This window comes from Liolophura sinensis, chromosome 9, assembly GCF_032854445.1.
Source record: "Liolophura sinensis isolate JHLJ2023 chromosome 9, CUHK_Ljap_v2, whole genome shotgun sequence".
NCBI lineage: Eukaryota > Metazoa > Mollusca > Polyplacophora > Chitonida > Chitonidae > Liolophura > Liolophura sinensis.
In genome coordinates this window covers 16,705,471-16,731,685 of record NC_088303.1, presented here as the reverse complement: position 1 = coordinate 16,731,685, position 26,215 = coordinate 16,705,471, and the positions used below count along the sequence as shown (strand labels likewise).

General features: G+C 38.0%; 1 protein-coding gene across 3 annotated transcripts in view; it reads right to left on the bottom strand.

Moving 5' to 3' along the window:
- Window positions 1-26,215, bottom strand: part of LOC135474849 (uncharacterized) — a 95,432-nt gene that overhangs the window by 52,490 nt on the left and 16,727 nt on the right. For all 3 annotated transcript variants that reach the window (XM_064754466.1, XM_064754467.1, XM_064754468.1), the window contains one exon: window positions 9,028-9,111. The gene's annotated coding sequence lies outside the window, so the exon portion shown is untranslated. The remainder of the gene's footprint in view (window positions 1-9,027; window positions 9,112-26,215) is intronic.

Below are 26,215 nucleotides of genomic sequence, written 5' to 3'. Positions count from 1 at the left end.
AGAAAACTGAATGAACATAAACAGTTTCTAGATTCTATTTCTCACACTGACCTGAGATGTTCTGATTGTCATCATGGACAGATTAGTACCAGGCAAGGGGTACTTACTTACATACATGCACAGCAATGAAATGCCACATGTAGTGCCAAGGTTCAGGGCTGCGACATGTCTATCCCGTTCCCAATCTCTTGCAATGCCTGCCACGCACCCTTCTCCGCCACTAATTACTTTGACATAATTTGATTATCAGCTTAAGGGTAAGTAGGAGCTAAGTGCATTTCTCATCAAACTTCGTTAACACCACTTAACTGCCAGGTGTATGCATACACCCAGCAGTCCCACACTAGAGCAGGGGATGGAGCTTACACAAGCCTGAAACTAAACCAACAACATCATCACATCATCACCCTGGAAACGATCACATACAACCTACAGGTAATTCAGATACCACATCAAACTTCATTAACACACAGTTCCCTGCCAGGTGTATGTATGTCCTACAGTCCCCCACACTACAGACACTATACATGTATATAACTTTTGATTCTCAAAGATTGCTGCTGATGTTTATATAAACAATGTATCACAGACTTTCTTCAGATCTGAAAAATGGAATTTATCATACTGGTATGTGTCATCAATGTATCTATTTTCAGGTACTTTTACTAACGGCCTTGTAGAACAGCCAGCTGTTTAATTTGACCGCATCTTGAAATCATCTAATTTGTGGAAAATTTGGACCATCCCAGCACTTTTGCAGTTGAAGACTTATTTATGTGATTGGAAAACCTTAAAATACCATCTTCATTTAATAACGCTAACGATGTACGACATCATCTACCTTGATTTACTGAGACATAACCTGAACTTTCCCTCATAAATATGCATGATTCACCACCCAATCAGGTTGAGACACCTCCAGGCACCACAATCAGGCACCTCAGTTATTGACACTGACAGAAGTTCAAAACAACAACATGGGATGTGGATGTAGTGAGAAGTATGCTGAGTATGGATTAAATTTATTTGACTCCAGAAGTAGAAGTGCTTGCGTAAAAAATAACTCCCTGTACGTCGGTGTGTTAAAGGTTATCGAGGGGGACGGTCATTTTGAGGCAAAACAGAGTTTATAGAAAGAGTGCCGAAACAACAACAACATAAGCTACATCGATCGGCTGTTCAACCCCCTTTGCCAGCTATCACCAGTATTGCTTGATATCACAATGACCTTCTGCTGCCTGTTCCTTTCAATAAAAGCACATCAATCACCATTCATAGCAATGGTTATTGCTGTTGTATTATCTTGTGCCAAGGAATAAATCGGATCCAAATGTACATGTTCTTGCTTCGAAACAAGGAAATAAACACTTATAAGGGATGATCAATGATTGGCTGAAAATGCCCTGGTGTAAGTAGCGGGCCGCAATGCCACTGGCTGTCGAAAGAGTAGGTTTCTGAAGAATTTTATACGTACACTAAAGCAACAATCATTACGAACCATATGGCAAGTACCAACCTTGCTGATTCAGAAAACAGAAAATTCATTAAAAAAAAAATTCAAGATTACATACAATAAAAAGGTAGGTTTTCAATTTTGTTTTGAACTTTTGGGTGTTGTGTCAGCTCAGCTAATTCAATGATAAAAATCTTGATACATGTACTTCCTTGTTGTTTATAATTCTGTTGGGTGTCCCATTTTTAAAGTTTATTTTTTGATTCTAATAAAAAAAAATGGGAATAAATCACTTTCTTATAGCACACAGAGTGTTTTGGAAGCTTATAAACCATTGAAACGCATACGTTGTTGTTTTGCTTCGACCAGCTGTTGTAATAGTTCTTGCCCTTTGTTAACAAACTATGTCAAAACAAAACTGAAGGAGAAATTATCACCTTTTTCTGTTATTCATACATAGTAATTTAATATATTTGTAATTTGATACAACTTCATAATCATCAGCATTGACTCAATGAATCAGACAGATATAGAGCGGCAACATTGTGACCATGGTAAGCCTGCAAAGCTTCACACAGTTACACATTTGTGAAACGGCCTGGTCAATTTTTTTTGCTGTAGACGACTAAAAAACACTTAGCCGTCCATCAGACCTTCGGTGCCTATAGAAGTTTCATGAAGGAGACCCCTGGTTTCAGCACTGGATAGATCTAGTTTATTTCAAAAGGTATAAAAATTAATACTCATATAGCATCATAAACATGTCAGTACTTCTACAAAGCACTGAAGTTCCTGCTAAAAGAAAACGCTGTTTTCGTATATCACCATAACAATACTTGAAGTCACATTAAACTTGAAGCAAACATACAATCAAACCTCTAGCTTCAATCATACACTAATAATGTGGAGCTAGGTGTACTTCAGCTTCTCATTTATAAGTACATGTAAGGTTATCTATGCCAGTTGTGCTACATCTTGGCAACATATACTTTGATCTTTCCCCATTGCCCCAGGATAAACTTACCGATTCCGCTAATATAATAGTGATTTTTGCAGTATTCAGTAGCACTCTTGTGATTTGACATTCATATGGTGTGAAGGCTAATGAATTACCACCTGTCATGGTGACAATGAGACAAAACACAAGTAACAAGTGACTAACCGTTCAGTTATCTGAGCTGTCTCTAAGCCAATCAAGTTCTTACAAATATCCAGGGCACGTGATCAGTTTATTTAATTATGGACTTTGCAATTATTCACGATCCACAAGTTTCTATTAGGCAAGTCATGTGACATTCAGTGACTTGTGCTGATTTATTGACAAAACAATTAGACAAATTTAGTGGAAGCTTTAGCATATTTTACATTTGATCACAAAAAAGAGGAAAAAAAAAGAAGGAATGCAACTTTTGTATTTTACAAGAAACTAAACCACAAAATAAACTTTGAGACTACCCCATCTGCCCATGTCGGGATGCATCTGACAAATGCGACTCTGGAAGAATGCCTAAGTAATTAATAGAGACAAATAACAGAACAAAATCAAGTGGTTTGAACATTGTATGATAAAGCTGTTATTAACAGACCTTGGTCAGTGGTGTTCTGACATTTTGAATCAGCAAGAGTTCACAGTCTGAATAACGGTACAACTGTGATCTTCTAGAACTCAACTGATACAAAATGTCAGAGTACCAGCTTTCTGATAACATACATTTACGTGACAATCTCCAACGATTTAATCCCAGAATGTACATGTATGCCCACGGGTATTTTTACATTTTTTGTAACAACACAAGAATAAAAATTCAAAGAATTTTATGAAAAACCCTTAACTGTCATGCTAGATGTAGCTGTGCAACAGCTTACACTTCATATTTTACACTGTTATAACATAACTGAGGGTCTGACACTGTTACACCATAACTGAGGGTCCGACACTGTTACACCATAACTGAGGGTCCGACACTGTTACACCATAACTGAGGGTCCGACACTGTTACACCATAACTGAGGGTCCGACACTGTTACATCATAACTGAGGGTTTGTGATTACATGCGATTACTGGAGTCTGTGATTATAAAGTAGCTGGAGTCTGTGACAATAGCTGGATTACAATATAAAACAAACAAGAATCTGTCATCATTAAACCACAATCAATGTAGCAGACCATTACACTACATCTACAGCCTGCATGTCAATCTCTCTAGAGTGACAAACAGTACAACACTGATTGCTGAGCCAGCTACACCTTCCCTGTTCACACTCAACACCCCTCCATTCCCCCCCCCCCCCCCCCCACCATCACCACACAAACACCCACAATACCCTACACTTCCTAGAATTAATGGACTCCCATGGTGTGGACACCCAGTAACACCTCTCAGCATCACACTTCCAGACATGTTACTTTCCCATTAACTAAGTATACCTGGCACATCGTTACTGCAGTGAACTGCAGGCATGACGGCCAGGATGAAGAACTCAAGGTTAATTTACTTATAGTTTTTTGAGTTGAGACACATTTCTGCAACTGGAATTGCACATTCTGGCTCACTCCAATTCAAGGTTAGAAACACTGCCATTTGGGGTAAAGTTGAGTGCTGATACTTCTCTTTTCGATTACAACTGACACAATGTTTTAATGTTTAACTGTAGAACGCTTAATTTCAATCCACTATTTCTTTACAAAAATTCCCAATATATTACTTAATATGTTCTGTGTGTGTATTTAAACAGATTTTTTTTTTTTGGTTCAAATAGGCACTAGCTGCTTTTGGTTCCTGTAATTCAGGATAAACGTCAAGACACCCATGTGTTTTGAGCTTTCATAAACATTATGCTTTTCAATCGAAAATTCTTATAAAGTTATATTTATGGAAAATATAAGCTTGTGAGCCTTACTCAAAAGGCATTGCTCGCTTACCTCTCTATTCAGACACACCTTTGCTCAGATAAAGTAGGATCCTTTTCCAAGAAAACCTATTCCAATACTCTCTTGTTCTACACTTCAGAAGTGGTGTCAAGGGCGTGACAAACAAATACTGGAAGTATGGTAACATTTGTAGAACATGTAAATAAGTATGTACTTCTAAAGCTCAATACTCTTTATGAATGTCTCTTTTCTTCCTTTTTATACATGCTTCTTTCGTTTTTATTTATTGATCCTTAAATCACATCATAGTGGAAGGCTGTCACACAATATACAGAGGAAGGCTGTGACACAACATACAGTGGAGGCTGTGACACAAAATATAGAAGAAGGCTGTGACACAACATAGAGTGGAAGGCTGTGACACAACATACAGTAGAAGGCTGTGACACAACATACAGTGGAAGGCTGTGACACAACATACAGTCACACTTAAGCGTATGTTAATTTCATCAGAGCATTCTTCTCCAACGGCCTAACCAACAGGAACACTACGATATCAATGGCCTCACCACAATCCCTGCCATGCTCTGGGCTGGTTACACTCGGGTGTTGCAGCCAAGCAGGCATAAAATGACAGATAATGATGAGTCTGTGCATGAGCAGGAACTTACCTGTAATTCTACAGTAAATCAATGTAAACACACAACAGGTGGTCAGTCCGAAGTCTGTCAGCATCAGGGTAGTGTGTAAGTACCATAATGTTGTAAAGTCAGTACACATTAATTAGGATGGGCATTATACATCTGTAATATTACAACTACATCTATATGGTGATATCGGATTCTGATGTACATGGAGACAAATGTTTGAATTTCTGTTAAAATCAGAGTTCATTTTGTTTATTTACTTGATTGGTATTATTTTATGGCGTTCTCAAGAATATTTCACTTATACGACGGCGGCCAGCATATTGGTGGGTGGAAACCGGGCAGAGCCCGAAAGAAACCCACAACCATCCACAGGTGGCTGACAGACTTTCCCACATACGGTCGGAGAGGAAGCCAGCATGAGCTGGACTTGAACTCAGAGTGACCGCATTGGTGAGAGGCTCCTGGGTCATTACGCTGTGCTAGTGCTCTAACCAACTGAGCCACTGAGGCATCTGGAGTTTATTTTAAGAATGGAATCACCTGCAAACTTTGCAATTTATTTTCTACATGCATCCTGTCACAATCATCCACATGTATGTAACTACATATGTATCTGATAAATATTCAACGTTATAAAATAAAAACTATCCAAGCTTAAAACAGCTTTACCATGGACAAATAAGATGAAAAACAAGAGTTGAACAAAATATACATGCAGCGATAGAAATTACAAGTAAAGCTGGCCGACATATGATTAAATGCACTGTATAATTAGGTGTCTCCATGAATCCACACAAACGCCAGTTTGGGAAACTGTTGAAAGTAGCAAAATTTCATGTGTGTGCAAAGTCTCATCGCCAAATATTCAACCTGATACATTTTGTCGTACAAGACCATTTTTTTGCTGGACTTTTAGAACTTACTATAAATCAGGATATTTATGGTAATTCTCATTCATCATAAGTAGAGTAGTGAATGGAGGAGTAACCCACCTGGTAACTCCAGTCAGCTTTCCAGTAAGGAGGGGTTACGTATGGCAGAGAGGGGGGCTTAGTTATATGCAGGAGGGGTAGGGAAGCCTCCTGATCACATACATATAGTATGCCATTGCTTTCTTCCTATAACTTATCATGACTCATAGAAGTCAGAGTTCTTGCTGCTCTGCTTTTCAGTTTTCACATTAATACTTAGATTGAGTGTAAGTTACATTCTACAGCTCTTATTACAGCTCTTCCCAGGTATAGCGGTAGAGGAAGCCAGCTGTACAATATTTGTTTATTGGCTTAACCACGTTGTTTTGGCTTTATCTTGCTAGTGTCTCCCTATAGCATGTTGGTCCTAAAGCTAATGTAGAGGACCCTAAACAAGACACCCAAGCAATGCACAGTGTACACTGACATCAGGTAGACAACTTCTTGGACAATCCACTAACATGAATACATATGTACCAGGTCAAAAAAAAATCTCACGTTAAACAGAAGGCTATCACCTTCTAATAAAAGTCACATGGACAGGATCATGCATTCCCAACATTAAAAAGTCCTCAGTTCTTGCAAAAGCTGATGAGAAATAAAAGTGAGTCCATTCTCTAATTGACTTCATGCAGTGTCAACATGTACTATGAAACGTAATTCTTAAAGACTATAGAAACCCGATGCATACTGACGTTTTATCCATGTAGAGACATTTTGGTTTTTTCTTATTTAATTGTTGTTTAATGCCACACTCACAAACTTTCTGCTCATACCATGCCAAACAGTTTTATGGAGGGAGGACACTGGAGTTCCCACAGACAAACTTCCAAACACAAGATGCACAATTATGAGCACCACATTGGTGGAAGACGAGTGATCTTCATGTAACGTTAGACTGTTCAAATGACCACATGAGTGTTATCGACCGCTTATAGTGACCACGGCATCACGAAAAGTGGTAACTACAAATTCTCTTTCCAAGGCTGGTTTTGAACTGCAGGCCTACAGACAAAAAGTGAACATAGTCCAGTACATGTATAAACATTGAGAAAAAGTGATGAAGTGGCCTCAGCCAAAATGAGGTATGAGATAGGCCAGTACCTGTAGTGCCCATCCAGGCACTTGATCAGGAAGCTGGTACCTATAGGGATAGTCACTCCTTTTGCTAGATACTGGTGGCTCTGATTTCCTGTCAGAGTAAAATTACACGACACACTCGTAAGTGTGGCTGATAAACCTATCTATAGTTCCACAGGGAGTCTTGGCTCAGGTCTACAGCCTGCAGATATCACCTGGTCTTAGAAAGAGAGAGAGAAATGAGGGTAGGGGTGGAAGATAGAGAGATTGGAAACCTTTACCCAGGCAGAACATAAACAGGCAGCCTGTCAGAACAGAACAGAAAACACGTGTCTTTATAGATATGAGAAGGCAATATTTATACACTCTGATCTCAGTGGTAATATGTTATCAGCTTTGTTCCTGATATCCCTGATAGAGATCCACTCTGAACATTAGTCATGTGGAAACGATGCCGGTATTGGTGGCATATACACACATTTCACTGAGGTAAGACTCAGGTGTGGAAGTAACACATGATGGATGAACTGTATGGAACTGACCATACACCTGTGCAAATCTACACTATAAACGGACTACTGATACATAGTGCATACTGACGGATGAACCGTGTGAAGCTTACAATTCAACTGGACACCTCAGTACACTTGGACAGATAATCACATTATGGTGAGATAGTGTAGATCTCACACCTGGATGGATGCCTGTGCAACTCTTCAATACAATTTCACATTAATAGGATGTAACTCAAAAAGGTAATTTAAGGTACCGGTAGCTAAACTAATATAAGGTGACACACCTATGAAGACACAAAAACTGAATCTTCCCTTTTTCAAATTTACACTTACTCAGATAAACTTACATGTGGTTTCCACCAAAGAATTGATTTTATTTATTTATTTGATTGGTGTTTTACGCCATACTCAAGAATATTTCACTTATGCGATGGCGGCCAGCATTATGGTGGGTGAAAACCGGGCACAGCCCGGGGGAAACCCACAACCATCCGCAGGTTGCTGGCAGACCTTCCCACTTACGGCCGGAGTGGAAGCCAGCATGAGCTGGACTTGAACTCACAGCGACCACATTGGTGAAAGGCTCCTGGGTCATTACACTGCGCTAGCGTGCTAACCGACTGAGCCATGGAGGCCCCCCAAAGAATTGAAGCTTGTTTCCTAACATCTTTTAAAGTAATCAAGTACAAGTTGCTCAACACATTTTCTGGTCTATATGTGCCCAAAAGTTTTAACGGAAGCGGTTTCTTTTAGGCAGATGGTGGGGTAGAGCTGTCGGCATTATCCAGACAAGCAGCTGTATGAGTGGAATACTGGCAGACATCTCATTCCATCGGCCATTACAGCTGATCAGCCTGGAAACTTCTGCCAAAATACCACAACTTTCTTTGGAGTTTCTTCAACAAATAATGGCCACTGAGCAGGATATGATCTGGTCTTAGCATACCATTTGCCCTGTTCTTTGTCAACAAAGTTTTCATTTAAGCTAGAATCTGATATAGACACGATCATCTGAAGATCGGGAAATTAACACGGTTTGACTTTGATGATAGCCACACATCGAGTAAAGTAAGTTGTCAAACAACGTTTGCATGTTTCAAAGACATAAGGCAATCTGTGTTGTGACTGCATACCACTCAGACAAGCCATAAACCTGCTAGCAACTTCAATACACAGCCCTTACTAATACCAATAGTCATTTCACCCGTATCCATTCTAGATGTAGGGTTATGCACAATGCCTGAACCAGCAACAATTCTGCAACTCTATCATAAAGCACAGTGCTCATACAAATACTGATCCTGCCTGATATTTTAGAGTGCCTTACTAAACAGACTGATCCTGTGAGACAACATACACTGTGCATATTAAAACAAACAATAATTCTGTCAATGACAATAATTATAATAATGTACAGCACCAAAACCAGCAATAGTCGTGCCAAGCGTTCAATAAGTGTAATTTCCAAATTAGCAAAAGACTCACCTGTTTCTATACTGTTTTATTATTCTGAATGAAGTCTCCAGAGATACAATGGTCCACAGATGTAAAACTTCTCCCATCAACATTCTACAACAACAAAAGAAATACATGTGCTCTTTACTACAAAGAGAGAGGAATGTACATTTGTCTGTTTAACAAATTAAATATGTGGATATGTAAACAAGCTATTTGTTGGTTTCCCTGTGTGTTTGAGAGGTGAAAGCCACCCAAAACAGTACAACTAGTGACAAAATTAGTGCTACTGCTTGGGTTCAGTACTCTAGTAACATACTCTTACAGCATTTTTAAAATAACACATTTCCTTGATTCTGAATGATTGATCCACCTTATTGTGGAACTTATTAGTTTTTTGTCACGTCTGATTAATTGCTTTTGAGAAAAACTCGAGTGTTGGCATCATCAGTATCATTTTTAAGATCTTTATTTACCTTTGAAAGTGCATTTTCACATCGTGACTGAAGGACAATAAATATATTTACAAGCTTTCAAAGTACATTTTTCTCCATTATTAATTATACTAGCAAACCTTCAAAAGTTAAAGCTTTTAAGTATTTTGACAAAAGAGTACAAGTCATACCTTTTATATAGAGGTCATATAAAGGTAGTAGTATGAGCATAAAGATATTGATGTATCTGTAAAAGATATGATTTATGTGGTGTTTAACAGCAATTTAAATCCCAATATAACAAAGGACCCCATGACAACCTTGCGTATTATCAATAAAGGCTTTCAGTATGAGCAAAGTTTCCGCAAGATAACACACACTTCTCCCTCTCTCCCCTCAAATAAAAACAGAAACAAAAAACCCAAACAAATGGACCATATATCAAACAAAAAGTCCTGCAAAAGACATATCTATTCACTGATCTCAGCTGACTGATAACAATTTAGAGACACATGTATCTTTATGGTTGCCTTAATTGCTGTTTGTCTCTATAATAATGGCCCTAGTGAATACCCAGTAATGAACAGCTGCCACACCGCTTCAGTATCTGTGAGGAAATAAATGTATTTTTTCATTTTTTTCCTGTCTTAACGTTATTTTACTTTCTTGCATGCTCAAAAGTTAAGACATGTACATGTTTTATGTAGTGAATGGATAATGACATCACAGATCATACTGGAAAATATGGAAAGGCTTGTGAACATAAATGTTTAATTATGTCCTTTAAATGTGCATTTATTTGATAGGTGTCATATGCTAGATAGCAATCAGATTAATGCACAGAACGCACATAAACAGCTTTTCATATAGTGCTTTGGAAGCCTTTGTCAGTGAGAATACTTAGCATTTAGAACTGCAGTTCACCATCTTCTCCACCCAAGTAATACAGATCTGATGCTCTGCTCAATCATACTCAAGGTTCCAGAAGATGGTAGTTCATGCGCAATACTGGGACATTTGAGTTTTGGAATATCTTGCTCTAAAACATGTAGAAGTTAGTTATGGACATTAACTACACGTACACAATAAAACCCATAATGATAACCTCTCATCATTTAACATGTTTTTCTGAGCACCTTTCCCCCTCTTGCACCCTTCCACTCCAAAAAACCAAAAAAAAAAAACAACAAAATACAAATAAAAAGCACATGGATAATATATCACCATCCACAGCTGAATTTAAAGTCATTTAACTAATTTTTACTGTAGATGGACAGGTAGAATATGAAACTTTCCATCCACGGGCAGAACAATGGCAGAATAAAACTTCCTGAAATTAGTGGAAAGAACTCATAGCAACACAAACTACCACAACCAGGGAATATGCAGGAACAATCTCCAATGTTTTCTCACATCTCTTGCCAGACATATGTAAATACCACGACCAAAGCTTTTGCAGGAACTCTAATGGAAACATTTTAACTGACCAACCAACTCGAAGAGAAGCGAAGGAGTAGGCAGTGTTGGTCAGACTAAAAGGGGCTACAGCACTGCCAGCTTGGACAGCTGACTGGCTGGTTCAGTCTGTCAGACAGATAGATCCTACCACTCTCTGGGAGAGTTCAGGTAAAGTCTTCACTAGTGTTAACTGTACCATGTCTACACTAGCCCTTCCCTTACAGTGCTCTTCACCACTTTATCAATCTCTGGGTAAATAATTCAGAGGTTAAGAAAACACAAGGATTTCCTGGTGGATGACTGCTAACAGAGAGGTTCATCTTATGGTCAGCTGGCCTGATGGGTTTCAGGAAGCGACCAGTCTGTCAGAGTAAGAGTAGTCAGGCTGATTGGGCCACTTTTATCCAACATCTGAACATGTTGGATTTGAAGTCAAAAATTCAAACAAAGCCACAGTTAAAATGTTCTGCTCAAGGGAGTTTTAAATTTGTACATTGATTCTTTACTGCAGAAAAATGTACCAACTACATGTACAAGGTACAAACAAAAAAGTGTGACACATGTGCGACACACATCAACAAAAGGGGCTCAACTTAAGATTGTATTTTTGATGGAAATAAAAGTTCCTGACTGAACAAGAAACTACAGATGATTCTGGAATAAGATTTGATGAGCAGTGAGCTGTGAGACAACATATACTGTCAATCTATGATGCAAATGTTGGAGATGTTTCAGATGCAAAAAGCGATGAGATCTGCTAACAGCTAAAAGTGTGTGAGGCACAGCCCGGCTAGGAGCGACACAAACAAATGTTATCGGTCAATAATTACACACTCAACCAAACTCCCCCGAGGCAACAGGGAAAAGTTAGAACAATCACACTAATGATTATTACCACCAGATAAAATGTTTATGACTTGGAATGAATGTTGTTTCAGAATGTCCGATGAAGCCACAGCAATGCATGTACCCTGTACATATGTATTCCATCACTGTACTTTCGATCATATCTATTATAATTTTCACTTCCTGCGCCGTGGAAAAAAAATAGAAAAAATGAATGCGGTCTTATTTACAGTCTGATATTTGCAAAATTGCAACAGTCCAGTATTCCATGTAATTTTGGCTTTATCTAACAGGCCTGGGGGAGTACCCTTTGCGGCAGGAAGTAGATTAGATACGACATCTTACATCCCAGTGCATTATGAGGTGATATTACAGGGGAGATATTATGACATAGGCAACATTTGATTTGATGCGAAATAGGACACTTCTTGGCTCTCGAGTACTACCAAATGTCAGACTCTAAGACAGCGCAGAACAAAGAATTCCATTAAATTAATTTGCGATTCTCCTGTGTTGTATTAATTCATAATTTAATATTCTGAAAGAGGTGCACGTGTTTTATTTATCAATTTACACAGAAATTTTTTTTCTATTCTTCCTGCAAAATTGCCTGCAGTTTTGGGGAGCTATCAGATTTAACGACACTGGCTTGCTTAAGGGCAAAACTGGATGATGGAATTAGCATTAGGTTACAGAAAAAACATGGACCAATTTGCTACAAATGAAGATAAAGTCACAAAGATAATTGATTTATTTCTTGCACTTACACCCATGGCAGCTGATATGTTCGTACTGGCAGGGAGCTAGAGGCTACATCTAAAACGAAGCTTCTGATTTAAAACAGCAGAGTTACATCCCTTTCTGACATGTAATGGTTTCTTTGTGGCAAGGTAGAGTTAAAGAGGCTACACCAGAGATTTTTGGCAAAGAATCCATATTCACAAATCAAATCAAATGTTCTGCATTTACCAAAAATAGCTCTTATTACTGTCTTTCTCTAAATATCAGACCTGCACCTGTACAACATGTATGTATAGCGATAAATGGATTCTACAGTTTGAAAACATCATAGTTTGACAAGCTTTATAACCTTTAGGTACATAATAACCACTTCTGGATGGTAACAAGTGCACAGACAAGGCTCATAATTTGCGGCACGTTATCATTTCCGGTATTCTAAATTAATAATAGTAACCAATGGAAATTAAAATGTGTAAAATTTTTACCCGAATCTATAAAATGAAGTACACAATTTCGCCATGTGTAACCAAAATGCAAATGACCGGTCAGTTACATGTCTCTGCAGTCAGTAATCAACTAATGATGCCGTTCAATAGTAATTTCTGATATTCATATAGGCAAATTACATACATGTTTTAGAGAATCAAATTGTTTAACTAAAATCATAACTGATTCCTATACATTCAAAGGTCTGCAGAAACTGGAATCCACAAAAATGATACACAAAACTCTGTATATGTGGCAATTAAAAAGGCTTTTTTTACTTAATACATACTCGGGTAAAATTACATAAAATTACATGTAAATTGGCATCTTCTAAGTAAATCTGGTGTTAATGCTGTGCAGGTTTAAGCTTTCAGGCAATATATTACTCTGGCTTAGGTGCAGACTGTCATGTACTGTATCATAGGCGAGTTCATAGCAGAGTGGAACATAGAGAAAGCATGGGCAAGATATGGGGGTAAACATATGCTGGCTATCAGACACTGGCAAGGTGAAGCCTTACAAGGCCCCTGGGGTGGGGGAGAATTAGATTAGTCCTCTCAAGAGCCTGGATCAAAAAGCCCCAGACAGGGAGCAGGGTTAATATCTATCCATACATGTCCCCCCACTGGGGAGAATTATCTTAGCCTGGATGCGGACAAGGAATGTGTGGGTTATGTACAGCCACACAGCCCAATAGCCCATATCAATCCCACTATTATCAGTCTAATGTTAACAAGGCCACAAAGAATGGCTGCAAGCGTATACAAGCTTACCAATGCTGATGGCCACAAGATCTGAAGTTTTACACACAAATAAAATATGCACATACATAAACTTGTACACATAAACAGCAAAAATGAATTTAGCCACAGCCTGCTGCATGTAAGGGCGCAAAACATCAAAGTATTAGTTCACACTGTTACTTTTAAGCTTAGCTGTGTGCTTCATCAGTGCATGTTTACTTCAATATTTTGAAGGCCTACAGTCTAATGAAATGTCATCTTTTTATGGGGAGAATTATGCAAATAGTCATTCAATTACAGCTAATGTTGCATCATCTCCAGTTTTGTATGCTGAAAGAACTTACCTTCCACATTGATGTTTAAATAGAAACTCATTATACCATTCAATACATAACTAGTATATTGTGATATGTGACATATGCTTACAGGTACATTGTGATGGGTGACATTTGCTCACAGGTATCACACACAACAGGAACATTGTGATGGGCGACATGCTCACAGGTATCACACACAACAGGTACATAGTGATGGGTGACATATGCTCACAGGTATCACACACAACAGGAACATTGTGATGGGCGACATGCTCACAGGTATCACACACAACAGGTACATTGTGATGGGTGACATATGCTCACAGGTATCACACACAACAGGTACATAGTGATGGGTGACATATGCTCACAGGTATCACACACAACAGGTACACTGAAAGGTGACATGTGCTCACAGGTATAACATACAACAGGTACATAGTGATGGGTGATATGTGCTCACAGGTATCACACACAACAGGTACACTGAAAGGTGACATGTGCTCACAGGTATCACATACAATAGGTACATTGTGATGGGTGACATGCTCACAGGTAAGATACGTTGTGATCAGTAACATAAATATATATACTCTCGCAGGTATCACACACAACAGGTACAGTGTGATTTGTCACTGGTATCTTACACAACAGGTATGCTGTAATTGATAACATAAATACATACAACTCTCTCAGGTATCACATACAACAGGTACATTGTGATTGGTGACATAAGCTCACAGGTATCACACACAACAGGTACATTGTGATTGGTGACATAAGCTCACAGGTATCACACACAACAGGCACTTTGTGATGGGTGACATGCTCACAGGTATCACACACAACAGGTACATAGTGATGGGTGACATAAGTTCTCAGGTATCACATACAACAGGTACATTGTGATGGGTGACATAAGCTCACAGGTATCACACACAACAGGCACTTTGTGATGGGTGACATATGCTCACAGGTATATACACTCTCTTAGGTATCACAACACGTACGCTATGATGGGTGACATATGCTTCCCTGGTATCTGCACATGACAGGTATGTTGTGATGGGTGACATATGCTTACAGGTATCTTATAGCGTGTTACCGCTATTACTTACAGACAAAATGTCAGAGTACACGTAGCTATTTGTATAAACACGCTTAGTGTTGGTTATTTTCCTTACTCCAACACCTGGTCATCATTACCTCAATCTGCAGAAGATAGTACTCTCTATGACTCCCAGGTGAACTGTAAATGTAGCAGATTCCTGGTGGCCAGCAATGTATCAGCCGTCCCAATGAATCCTCTCTCACCAACATATAACTATTTAATCCAATGTGTACATGACAGTATGTTATTTACACACAAATGTACATAAATATCTTTTGGAGCATCTGGCATTATATTTTTTGCTAATTTTTAGTACTTAAACTAAATGCTTCATTTATCTTACACATCTTCATAACATTGATAGTGTTTTACTTTTCAAATCATGGAACTGTAAATTGAAATGCCATAAAATGTCAACAGAGAGCGTTAAAACACCAATGAATACAAAAGAAATTCTTTGTCAGGGTATTCTTGAAAACTGAACAACAATAATCTCAGATTTGTTGTGAAAAATATCTTACAAAAAAATTCTCTTGCAGTGTTTCACCTTGCAATGCCAAAAACATCTTTTCTCTGATTTGCACAGAATGCACAGTTTGATCAGAAAACATTTTATCACTTGATAATACGCCCCCTTTTTTACAACCCAAAACATGTCTGATCATAGTCCTTTGATCTTTCTTTTAAAAACTATGTAACATAATGGAAATCTGATGTAGAACATAAATGAGAGAATAAGCTGAATGTAATTACGTTCACATTTATCAAAACATATTTGACAGACAAATTGCAAACTTTATAACATTACACAAATGATCCCATTCCGCAAGTTAATTACACATAGTTTAAAACCTCAATTTAATTCATGAATACTACATTTCTGCATGATTGGCCTAAAATTGTGACAGTAATTGCTGACAGAAAAGCCTTCCAATGTTATGAACAACTTAATGGACAATCAAATGACAAAACAGTACCAACCCCTTTTTAGATTCTTAAGACTACCTCCTTATCCACCAAAACAATGCACATTCCAAAAAAACCCAACAAACATCTACAGCATAAAATCCTCAAAGATTAATAAAGAAAATATATCACTTCTGACATGCCTGAATTTGCTTCAGGCCAAACTACATTTGGTTTTCTAGAATTCCCTAAATGACACTGGAATCCGTTTTCAAGGAGGAGTTTTTAGGCCAAATGCAATCAACCAAAATGATAAAACCACGGTCCACTTTTCCAGTAGTGCCAGTATCTCTGAAATCAATCAGGTTTCTTTGGGAACATGGGAGATGACTGCTGTTACAAAAGCATAATTCATCATGTATCAAATTACTGGATACAACATGCTCAGGTGGTGTGGGTTTTTTTTTTAATGTCAATAGACTGCAGGAAGCATCAAATTTTTTTTTTTTATCTTGTCTTCAAATTAAGCTGAGTAGAATCCTTCTGTTAGCGCAGACAGACGAGAAAAAGTAGGGTGATCAAGCACAATCCTAGAAAGCATTGATTCGGCTCCTATGGAGGCACAACCTTCTAGCGGGTCTTGTATTTGGGGGCGACAAACTTCAACTTTGCAAAGGGTCTGTTTGACTGGCCAGCAAGATTCATCATGCTAACTTCTCAGTGCGCATCATTATAGTATTGCTATTCTGATGTGCACAGATGAATAGCTGCGGTTGAGCCAGCATTAAAAATACTGTCACTGAGAGAAAGTCTACCAACAGTGTAAAGAAGGACACTACTAATTTATTTACATTTTTTTTTTCTGCAGTGAATAAAAAATGCGAATGAAGACTGAGTTTCTGCAGTACACCATAAAAGAAAACACAGAGTCTCAATATTTTTATTGTATTTTACTCACTATTAAGGCCACATCAATTTTTGCTCAATGTGGTGAAGGTTCCTGTAGGTTTTCAAACCTACAAGAGGTTATAAAATAAAAATTAAACTGAAATATCATCTAATTTGCTGGAAATGTGTACTTTTTCAACAATTGTTCCTCATCGGAAAGCCTTGAAAAAAAAAAAAAAAAAAAAATAAAGAAAACAGGGAACTCATCCATTTTTAGATTATTTGTTGTCAACACAAAATAAAATAGGTGTCGCCTACAATGGTAAAAAATAAATCTTCAAAGTCTTCTATGGATTAGGAATCTGTATGAACTTGTGTTCAGGATGTTTCATGCTTTATTTAAAGGAGGTCTCCTCCTTAACTCATTTATTCACAATGAAACTATGTACATGAATTAATTATTAATAATAAAAGAACTACACTGCTGTTGATTTATTTGTTCACAGTAAAGTCACTTATTACTTACACTTTTACAGAATGAAGTAAGTAACACTGCACCTCTCTAGGACTGTTACAATATACTAGGCCCTCGTTACTCAGGTAGACCAGGCCAATTCTATATACAGGTACTAACGGGATATATAAGTAATGACCCAGAATTTAAACCAGTGAATCTCTTGGTACAGTTTGCCTTCAGCATCCACCTATCATAATGGGATACAACCATGTAATAAAGTGGCATGCGTTGAACTGAACACAGATGGCTCACACATGCGGACCTTATAGCTGTGCCAGACTTGAGTAATCATACAATAAATGTATCAGAATGGTGAGGGAGTCAGAGTAATAGAGGCAGGCAGGCTATAAGGCTATATTATAGGTATGTAACACACAAACTAGGTTCGTTTACACAATGTACATGTTACTACCAAAGGAAAAAACAATTTGGCTGTGTTTTTTTTTTATAGGGTTCCATTACTCCCACAGTACCCACACTGGCCTAAATGAGCATCTTGTTAGTCAACTTTCACCACACCAGGTTTACTTTCCTGTATAACTGAAACAACAAGGCAAAATTCCTGCCTTCAAGCAGCCATCATGAACGTCTTCATGCATGTAACAAACTCTTACAGCTATTCAAACCTCGGTTGTGTTATGCTACACTGACTAAGGCTAAACGCCAATTTTTAGAATCCTTTAAAGGATTCTTCTTAGTAAAGAATTGAATTTTCTCATGACAGAAACCATAGGATCAGATCAATTACATGGTATATTTTACAGTTTGTTTAAGTCAGCAAACCCACTTCCACCCAGCACAAAATGCATCGGGAAACCAATATACAGATATGCTGGAATAACGTCAAGTCTTTACCCTAATGTTTTCATACATGTGAAACATGTACATGTTTTTACATGTGTAGGTAACACAAAGTGTCTCTGGTGCTCAGTTTCATATTGTGTCTAATTTTTATTTTGTGTTAAGATTGTCATTTGGGTATACGAGCAGTTGCAATCAAAGAGCAACCAGGACACATATTTTGGTTTACTACAATTTGTATGTACTAGCATGTACCAAATTTGGCTACTGATTTACCGTCCTTGCATTTATGTACAAAATACACTATTTTTTCTACCTGGTTTTAAATGAACAAAATTTATGGTGTCCCAATAGGAAATGATACAAGGAGTTAATACAAAGTCACCTGGATAACCCAATAACTATTTCCAGGTGTATCTCATCTAAATCTTTGCCTTACAAACTTATGCTTGATGTCAACCTTGTTTTAATTAAAGGCCTCCCCTTCAGGACCCCAGACCCCTTTCCTTCTTTCCTTTTAGCATCCCATCTAAAAGTTAAGCTACAATCTTCCCTGGTAAATCAATTTGATCTGTGCCACTAAACATGAAAGGTGATCAGTCCTAGCCAGATGAAGCAGGCAAACTGAAGCCAAGTCACTGACCCAGCTGACCACTGACCCAGCTGACCACTGACCAGAACTTATAGCCTATCTAGTCTTATCTATCAGCAGCCTCTCAACACCTCCTTAGAGAATGATTTACAAAACGAACCTCTCTTGATTCTGGAGGGGCAAAAGTCATCCATTTGTCAGCCATCCTGTTTGGGGTTTGAATCATGTTAGTTATTTGGTTTCCACAGAACAAACAGGGAAGGCCTGGAAGCCATGTCTGAGATGCCAAGAAGTGTGAAGTCAAATTGATACCCTCATTTTTAACATCTACATCACCTGATATGAACTAACCCTGGGGTGTCTGCAGAGACAGACATCAGATCAGTTATACTAAAGGCATCATGGAACTAGAAAGCTGACGTGCAATAATTTATCCCACATGAACAAGTACACAATATCAATTATGACCAAACTGTAAAGCCGACAAATATAGTGTTGATCTCACCCACAGTACTGAAAGAGTCTTGGAAATGTAGTCATCATGCTTCCTGAAATTTTCAATGAATCACACTATTGTTCTCAGAAGATATTTTCCATGCATGTATTTGGTGGGTGCTGAATGAAGACTGTGTTTGGGAATCAAGGAAATCACCAAACAAGAAACGTACATATGGCAAACACTTACTGATACTTACCACACCCATCCTCATTCAATTTCTACCAAATTTGTTCATTTAGGACCATGTACATGTATGTAATGGCAACTGGAAGAAGGAAGAAAAAAGATAACTTTGTCCCCGTGATTTAAAATACCCGGATATGACTAAGCACCTGAGTACCTAATAATCATATAGTATGAGCACAAAAAGCACTAAAGTCTATATAATTACAATATTTGTCTGCCTACATGTGTCAGTAATTTTCAACTTCAGCTCTGACAGACGGAATCACTTGTAATGAGTTTAGCTGATAACAAATGTCATCGAGTGCCACTTGAAAATAGTCTATTTTTGCATCAACCCCCTCCCCTCTAAATTCCCCGAAATTTCTGCTCCATCAGAACAAATTTCGTTTTCATTTCAGCCATATATGCTCAGTGCAGCTTCCACAAAACAACTTCTCTATTCACTCTAATACCTGTACACTGTATATGTATACATGTAGGTAACTGACTGCAGCCTTCAGACATACACATACTTTGTCTTGTTTGTGTTGTAAAAATGTCATTTGTTATGTGCTGTCCATGCGATGTACAGTGTACATATGTAGCACAGCCCAGAAATAACCTTACAAAATATGCAAGTAAAGTGCAAGCCAAATGCACATCACTTTTTTCAGCATATATGCGATGCAATAAAGAAAAAAATAAAGCGTATTTCAGTTGCAGTTCAAACATTGTCGAGCTGCTCTTTGACGTGATACAATGAGACGCACATGCTGTAAAGGTGCATGTATCATCACATCAATAATATCTTATCGTTGCGCAATGCAACTTTATTTATCTACCAATCAGACCACATGCTTGATCACATGACGCCATTTTCCAAAAATTGCTAGAGAATGGATGAGCTCTGTGCAGGGTCAGTCCTGAACCTGTGAACAATTTTTACTGTGCATTCAGCGTTGATTGCTATCATTTTCGATAAGGACAAAAACGGCTGTAACTTTGCTTGATTTTATGTGCGCTGGATGCCAAGTTATCTCTGGGCTGTACAGTGCAGTACCCAATGTGTATTTTGTGGTTGTTTTTCATTTTATTTTTTTCTTTACATTTTCAAATTATTCAAACATGTACAATGCACACAGGTAGGTACATTGTCACATAGAAAAATGTTAAGTTTTGCCTAATTAGCTTCAGTTCAAAAGATTAAAATATTAATTTGATTGGTCCTTATGAATGCCATGCCCAAGTCTTTACTTTGTGTGAAAGTAGGATGGTGGCTGGTTTATGGCTGGAGGAACCAGAGTGCGTGAAATAAACTGATACCATGATTCCAAATTCTGCTCTCTATGTGTACACACAACCTGGGAAAAGTTTGCACCATAATTTTTAACAGACATTCTGAATGAGACAATGAACTTTAGTATTACCAATTTGCATATCAAACTGGTAGTTTTATCCAATGCTCAGAAACAGTATAACTATGGCAATTTCTAAAAACCTTAAACCGATATTCATATCACTGCATACATATTCATAAACCTTAAGCCAATAAAATTGATCTGAGGCTTACAGAAAGCTGTCATTGGCTGTTTGTTCAGTGATACATCAATGCACCCAATCTCTAGCAATATGCAAATAAAGAACATTAAATCTTTATACAGCATCTGTCACTGTGTGATGTCAGACTCAGTATGGAAATTCAGTGAAAACTTTCTCCTTTTTTTTAAAAGGCTGTCCACCTCAGGAAATCTGCAAAACAAACATATGTCAATCATGCATCATTAGGGTTGAGTGACACTGAGAAATCTGTTGATTCTGTAGCAGAATAGGGCTGGCCTGTGCTTGCCCTACACTCGACCCTTCACACTTACACAACCTGTCAGGACCAGGGGATCAGGGGATGAAATGTCAAAAATCTATTGTCAAAACAGAAATGTGTCATCCACAAACTCTTCCATAAAATCATTAGGGCATAAAATGCAAGCTACATGCATTATTCAGTCAGGAAGTCAAAGGGAGTTTCAATGTACAAACAAGAAATAGTTTTCTATGCAAGCTGGGCACTCCAGTGGCAAAACCTCATACCAACAGAGTCTACTGACCCTGGATCTACCGCCTCCGAAGCGGACTAACTACAGTGCTATCATGGCCAGTAAGAGCCCTTTGTAGACATGTTGTTAAGGTAGCTAAGGTCAGCAGATCTTTAGCCAGACTTCAGAATCAAGTATTCAGATTATCAAGCCATCGTCTGATTGTCAATATTTCAGAGAACAGGTTGCATCCTCCTAACTCCTCAGCTGTACATGAGAACAAGCCAATTAGTATTTAGACGCAGACGTCGAGTCGAGTTAAAATATTGGAAACAGAAAGTTCAACCAGTGTGCTTGTTTTATATCGAGCGAATCTCTTGAATGGAGTTAACGACTTGCTGAGGCAAAAGGGCCTTTAGAATAAAAGTAGAGGAAAACGTCGATACAAATGAACTGTGACACAAAAGCCCTGGCTCCTCATCTAGGTAGGCCACAGTTTAACACTCGAGTCAGTGCACCGTTGAAATCTATTAACTCGGGCTGATACCAATATTGGCTTTGTGCTCGGGAACAAAAGAGTAATCTGAGTGATGTAATGGCTACGGACGGAGGAGCTCTTCTGTCCTGAAGGTACAAATGCTGCTTTCGTAATGGCTGTCAGCCAAGTCCAATATAGACAAAACGCTTTTCAGGTAGAATGCAGCTTGATGAATAAATTGAAACCTTCTTGAAGTAATGACAGAGTAACGGTTACAACTGCCAACAATTCATCCATAAGCCTTTGTTCACCTCTCTTCTAATAGAAATAATTACCACTTTTCTCACCAATGTACTTACCACTGCGTACACAAAATTTGCAAGGCATCACCATGGCAACATAATAATGTTTTCCACAAAAGCTGGTAGAAAACAAGCGGAAATTCACAATAGCTGCCACATCCAGCTAGAAGTCAATGTCGACTTGCACTCAAGCCCCTTGATAAGTAAATGGCACAAGTTAAAGATAGAAGGTCAAACATGACCATAAACACACTTGTGGTCACAGTTGAGCCACAAAAACATAAGCAATGGAATATTCAGAGATATAACAAGATATACGTTATCGTAAGTGTTGTAATATCTGTGAAGAAAGTTGCAACATCTCTGGCCTGAGGGGATGTAGAATTCACATAGAATATGTTAGGTTAAGACTGATGTAGAAAGAGAGCATTGCATTTTATCATAAATGTTATCACCTGCAGTCTTACATTTTTGGATACAAATTTTAGCACCCTCAAATTATCATAAAGATACATGAAAATACCTATCTCTTCTTTCGCATAACTTCAGTGTTTGTAGTTAAGTTACATTTTACCAATGGAAAGTCAGACATGCTTTCAAAACATGCTGCACTTAAAAATAAATCTGCAAAATTGCTCATATTGACTAAAAAGTTTATTAAAACGTGTCAATGTACTTTGAGCAAATGTTTACCAGTGTAGCAACTGAAAAACAAACTTCAAAAAACTAGGATGGGAAAAAAAGAGAAAATGTGACAATGATCATAAAATAAAGGCATGCTAATTCATAACAGAAACATCTGAAGTAGTCCTAAAACACACAAAGTTGGTGCTTTTTGACCAATACTGTATGATCTGAAGTTTTATTTAACAAGAAAAGATGATATACATGCAGGGAATCATTCAATCATATGAAGAATCACATCTGGGACAAACTGAGGCAATGTCATGGTTGTTTAAAGAAAGTTCCCCCTATATGTGTCAACTGCTGTTTAAAGAAAGTTCCCCCTATATGTGTCAACTGCTATTTAAAGAAAGTTCCCCCTATATGTGTCAACTGCTATTTAAAGAAAGTTTCCCCTATATGTGTCAACTGCCATGAATTTAAAGTTTTTCCTAAATAATACAAATACATGTATACATGAGATTCTGTTGAATTTGAAACTGCCATCCAAAAACATTGGCCATTTTGTAAGATTGCGTCAGGATGAACATTATACATGTACCCAAATACTGCATGGATGTTGTTAACTTCATGTATTTATAAGTTATTTGGAGTTCAACCTTCCACTAAGGTTGAAGCAGGAAGAAATGTAGCTGTTTTACAAATAGGTGAGATCATAAACATTTCTGGAGAACCGGAATTACGTTGATTCACTCCTCACATCTCCACATCAAAGCTAGTACAACATTAAAACTTTGATGTTTCCCTCAGAATAGAAATTGATGTATTGATTAATTGATTGTCTCTATAATGTTCCGGCACTTAGTTAAATGGACTGCAGCAGATTTCCATCAGAGGTTAATAACAAGTGGCGGCCAGTGCAAGGCCAAACGACCACTCTACCTCTCACAAATCAGTTTTCTCCAATTATTATTGACTGATTGATTGCTCGATTGATTGATTCAATGAGGAATTCATGCACTTACCACACAGATAAAACTTAGCGGTATTACTTATATTGTTACCAACTGATCGATTTATTAATTTGATTGATGTTTTACGCTGTACTCAAGAATATTTCACTTAAACGCCATCAGCCAGGGTTGTGGTGGGAGGAGACTTAACCAATTGAAATCTAAATCAAATGAGCCTATATACAAACGCCAATTTGTGTCCTGTTAAATATTTACTAGTTATCTTAAATTTATTTTAATTTCATTCGTGTTTAATACTGTAATAATGTTAAATACACAACTGTAAAATGTAAAGAAAGAATCCTAAATTGAAATACTACAAGTAGTGCTGCCGGGGTTTCGGTGATTACTGAACTGTTGGATAATGTATCTTACAGTTTCTTACGCTAATCTGCATACAATTCATTTTCACTTCCAGTTATGCTGAGGTTACTTTCTGTAACAGAAAATCTTTGCCCCAAAGGCATAATGTTTGCTGTTCTTTTAGGACCATTTGTAAAGAATCACTTCAATTTCAATGACGTCACATCCAGATAGTGTAAGTGTTGTCTCCTTGTATATTACAATGTACCAACACCCATCCTATACCACCCATCCACCATGTTACACCACCCAGCCACAGAGTTATACCATCCATACACCAAATTATATCATCCAGCCATCGAGTTACACCATCCAGTCACCCATGTTACATCAACCAGCCACCTGCTTATACCATCCAGCCACCAAGTTATACCATGCAGTCATCTAACTTATACCATCCAGCCACCCAGTTATCAAATCCAGCCATCCACTCATACCATCTAGCCACCCATGCTACACCATTCAACCACCGATGTTACCACAGCCATCCACCCAGTTATACCATCCAGTCACCCATGTTACATCAGCCAGCCACCTGCCTATACCATCCAGCCACCACGTTACACCATCCAGCCACCCATGCTACACCATCCAGCCACCCAGTTATATAAGTACTACTGACATGCATCTACACTGTATATGCCAAGATGAACACACATAAAATAAAAACACATAAAAAGCATTGCCTACATGTTACATGATGTACCTAATATTTGGATTTGTACCACAGGTTTGGTTCCTGAAGTTGCCAAAGAGTAAAAACAAGTACATACATACATATATATGCCATGACCGATTTTTAAATATGATTTAAACATGTACCTTGCAAAAGGAATCGTTTACATGTCCAGATGAACACCCACTAAACAATCGACAGACGAAAAATATTTTCTCCATGTACACCATACATGATGTGTATAATATTTGGATTTGTACCAGATTCGCAATCTGCAGAACAGTGTGTGTATATACATATACTGTGCATGATCATTACAGAACACTAGCTAAAGTTGCTTTTCCTTTTTACCTTTTTAGTAGATGAATAATTAATACAGTATACAGTCCTCCTAATGAAAAGAACGAAAGAAAAAATGGGAGAGTTTAAACAATTTTACAATTGTGCAACTTAGTTCACCAATTACCAGAACAGACTTAAGATAAAAGAAGCGCAAAGGCTTGCAATAGCTATATGTATGTCAATCCATTTCAAATTTTTCTTCCCTACCCTGTGGCTGAAAATAAATTTACGACCAAAATTTACCCAAACACAGTGATTTAAATAAATGTCTAGCCCAGACACATAAGGTTTATGTAATAAATCATTAACGGGCTCTCCTGCCTACCGACATCAGAGCATGGCTTAATTCTGAACAATCACCAATATATCTGGATTGTCCATGTTGCGAGCAGAAATTATCCCTATCCCAGACTGATGTAATGCTGGCATCAATGTCTAGAGACAGCACCCTTAAGATGCTGGCAAGACAGGTACACATGAAACCTGACCACTAAATCTTGGACGAACTGGAAATCTTAACTATAAGCCTTATATATAAGCCTCACATACAGAAATTTTGGTATTTTCGTGACAAGCTCACCTGTGTACAGTTTGTATGTGATTCTCAACCTCGTCAAGCCTCCATGGAGTAGGTGCAGCATAGACTACATGCACCGAAAATACGATATTAAAAATTCAGCACACAGCAGCGTAAACAGAGAAAAGGCATGTACTAGGTACATTATAGACCGAGAGTAGCAGTTTCATTAGTGCCTGGGTTACAGTGAGTAGCTGTGCTGAGGGGTGATAGGGTTTACGTCTTACCCAACATCAGTGTATATGGCTCCCACTTCCATAGAGTATACACAATGAAGACAGGGGCAAAACAACAGTGTTCTCACCAAAC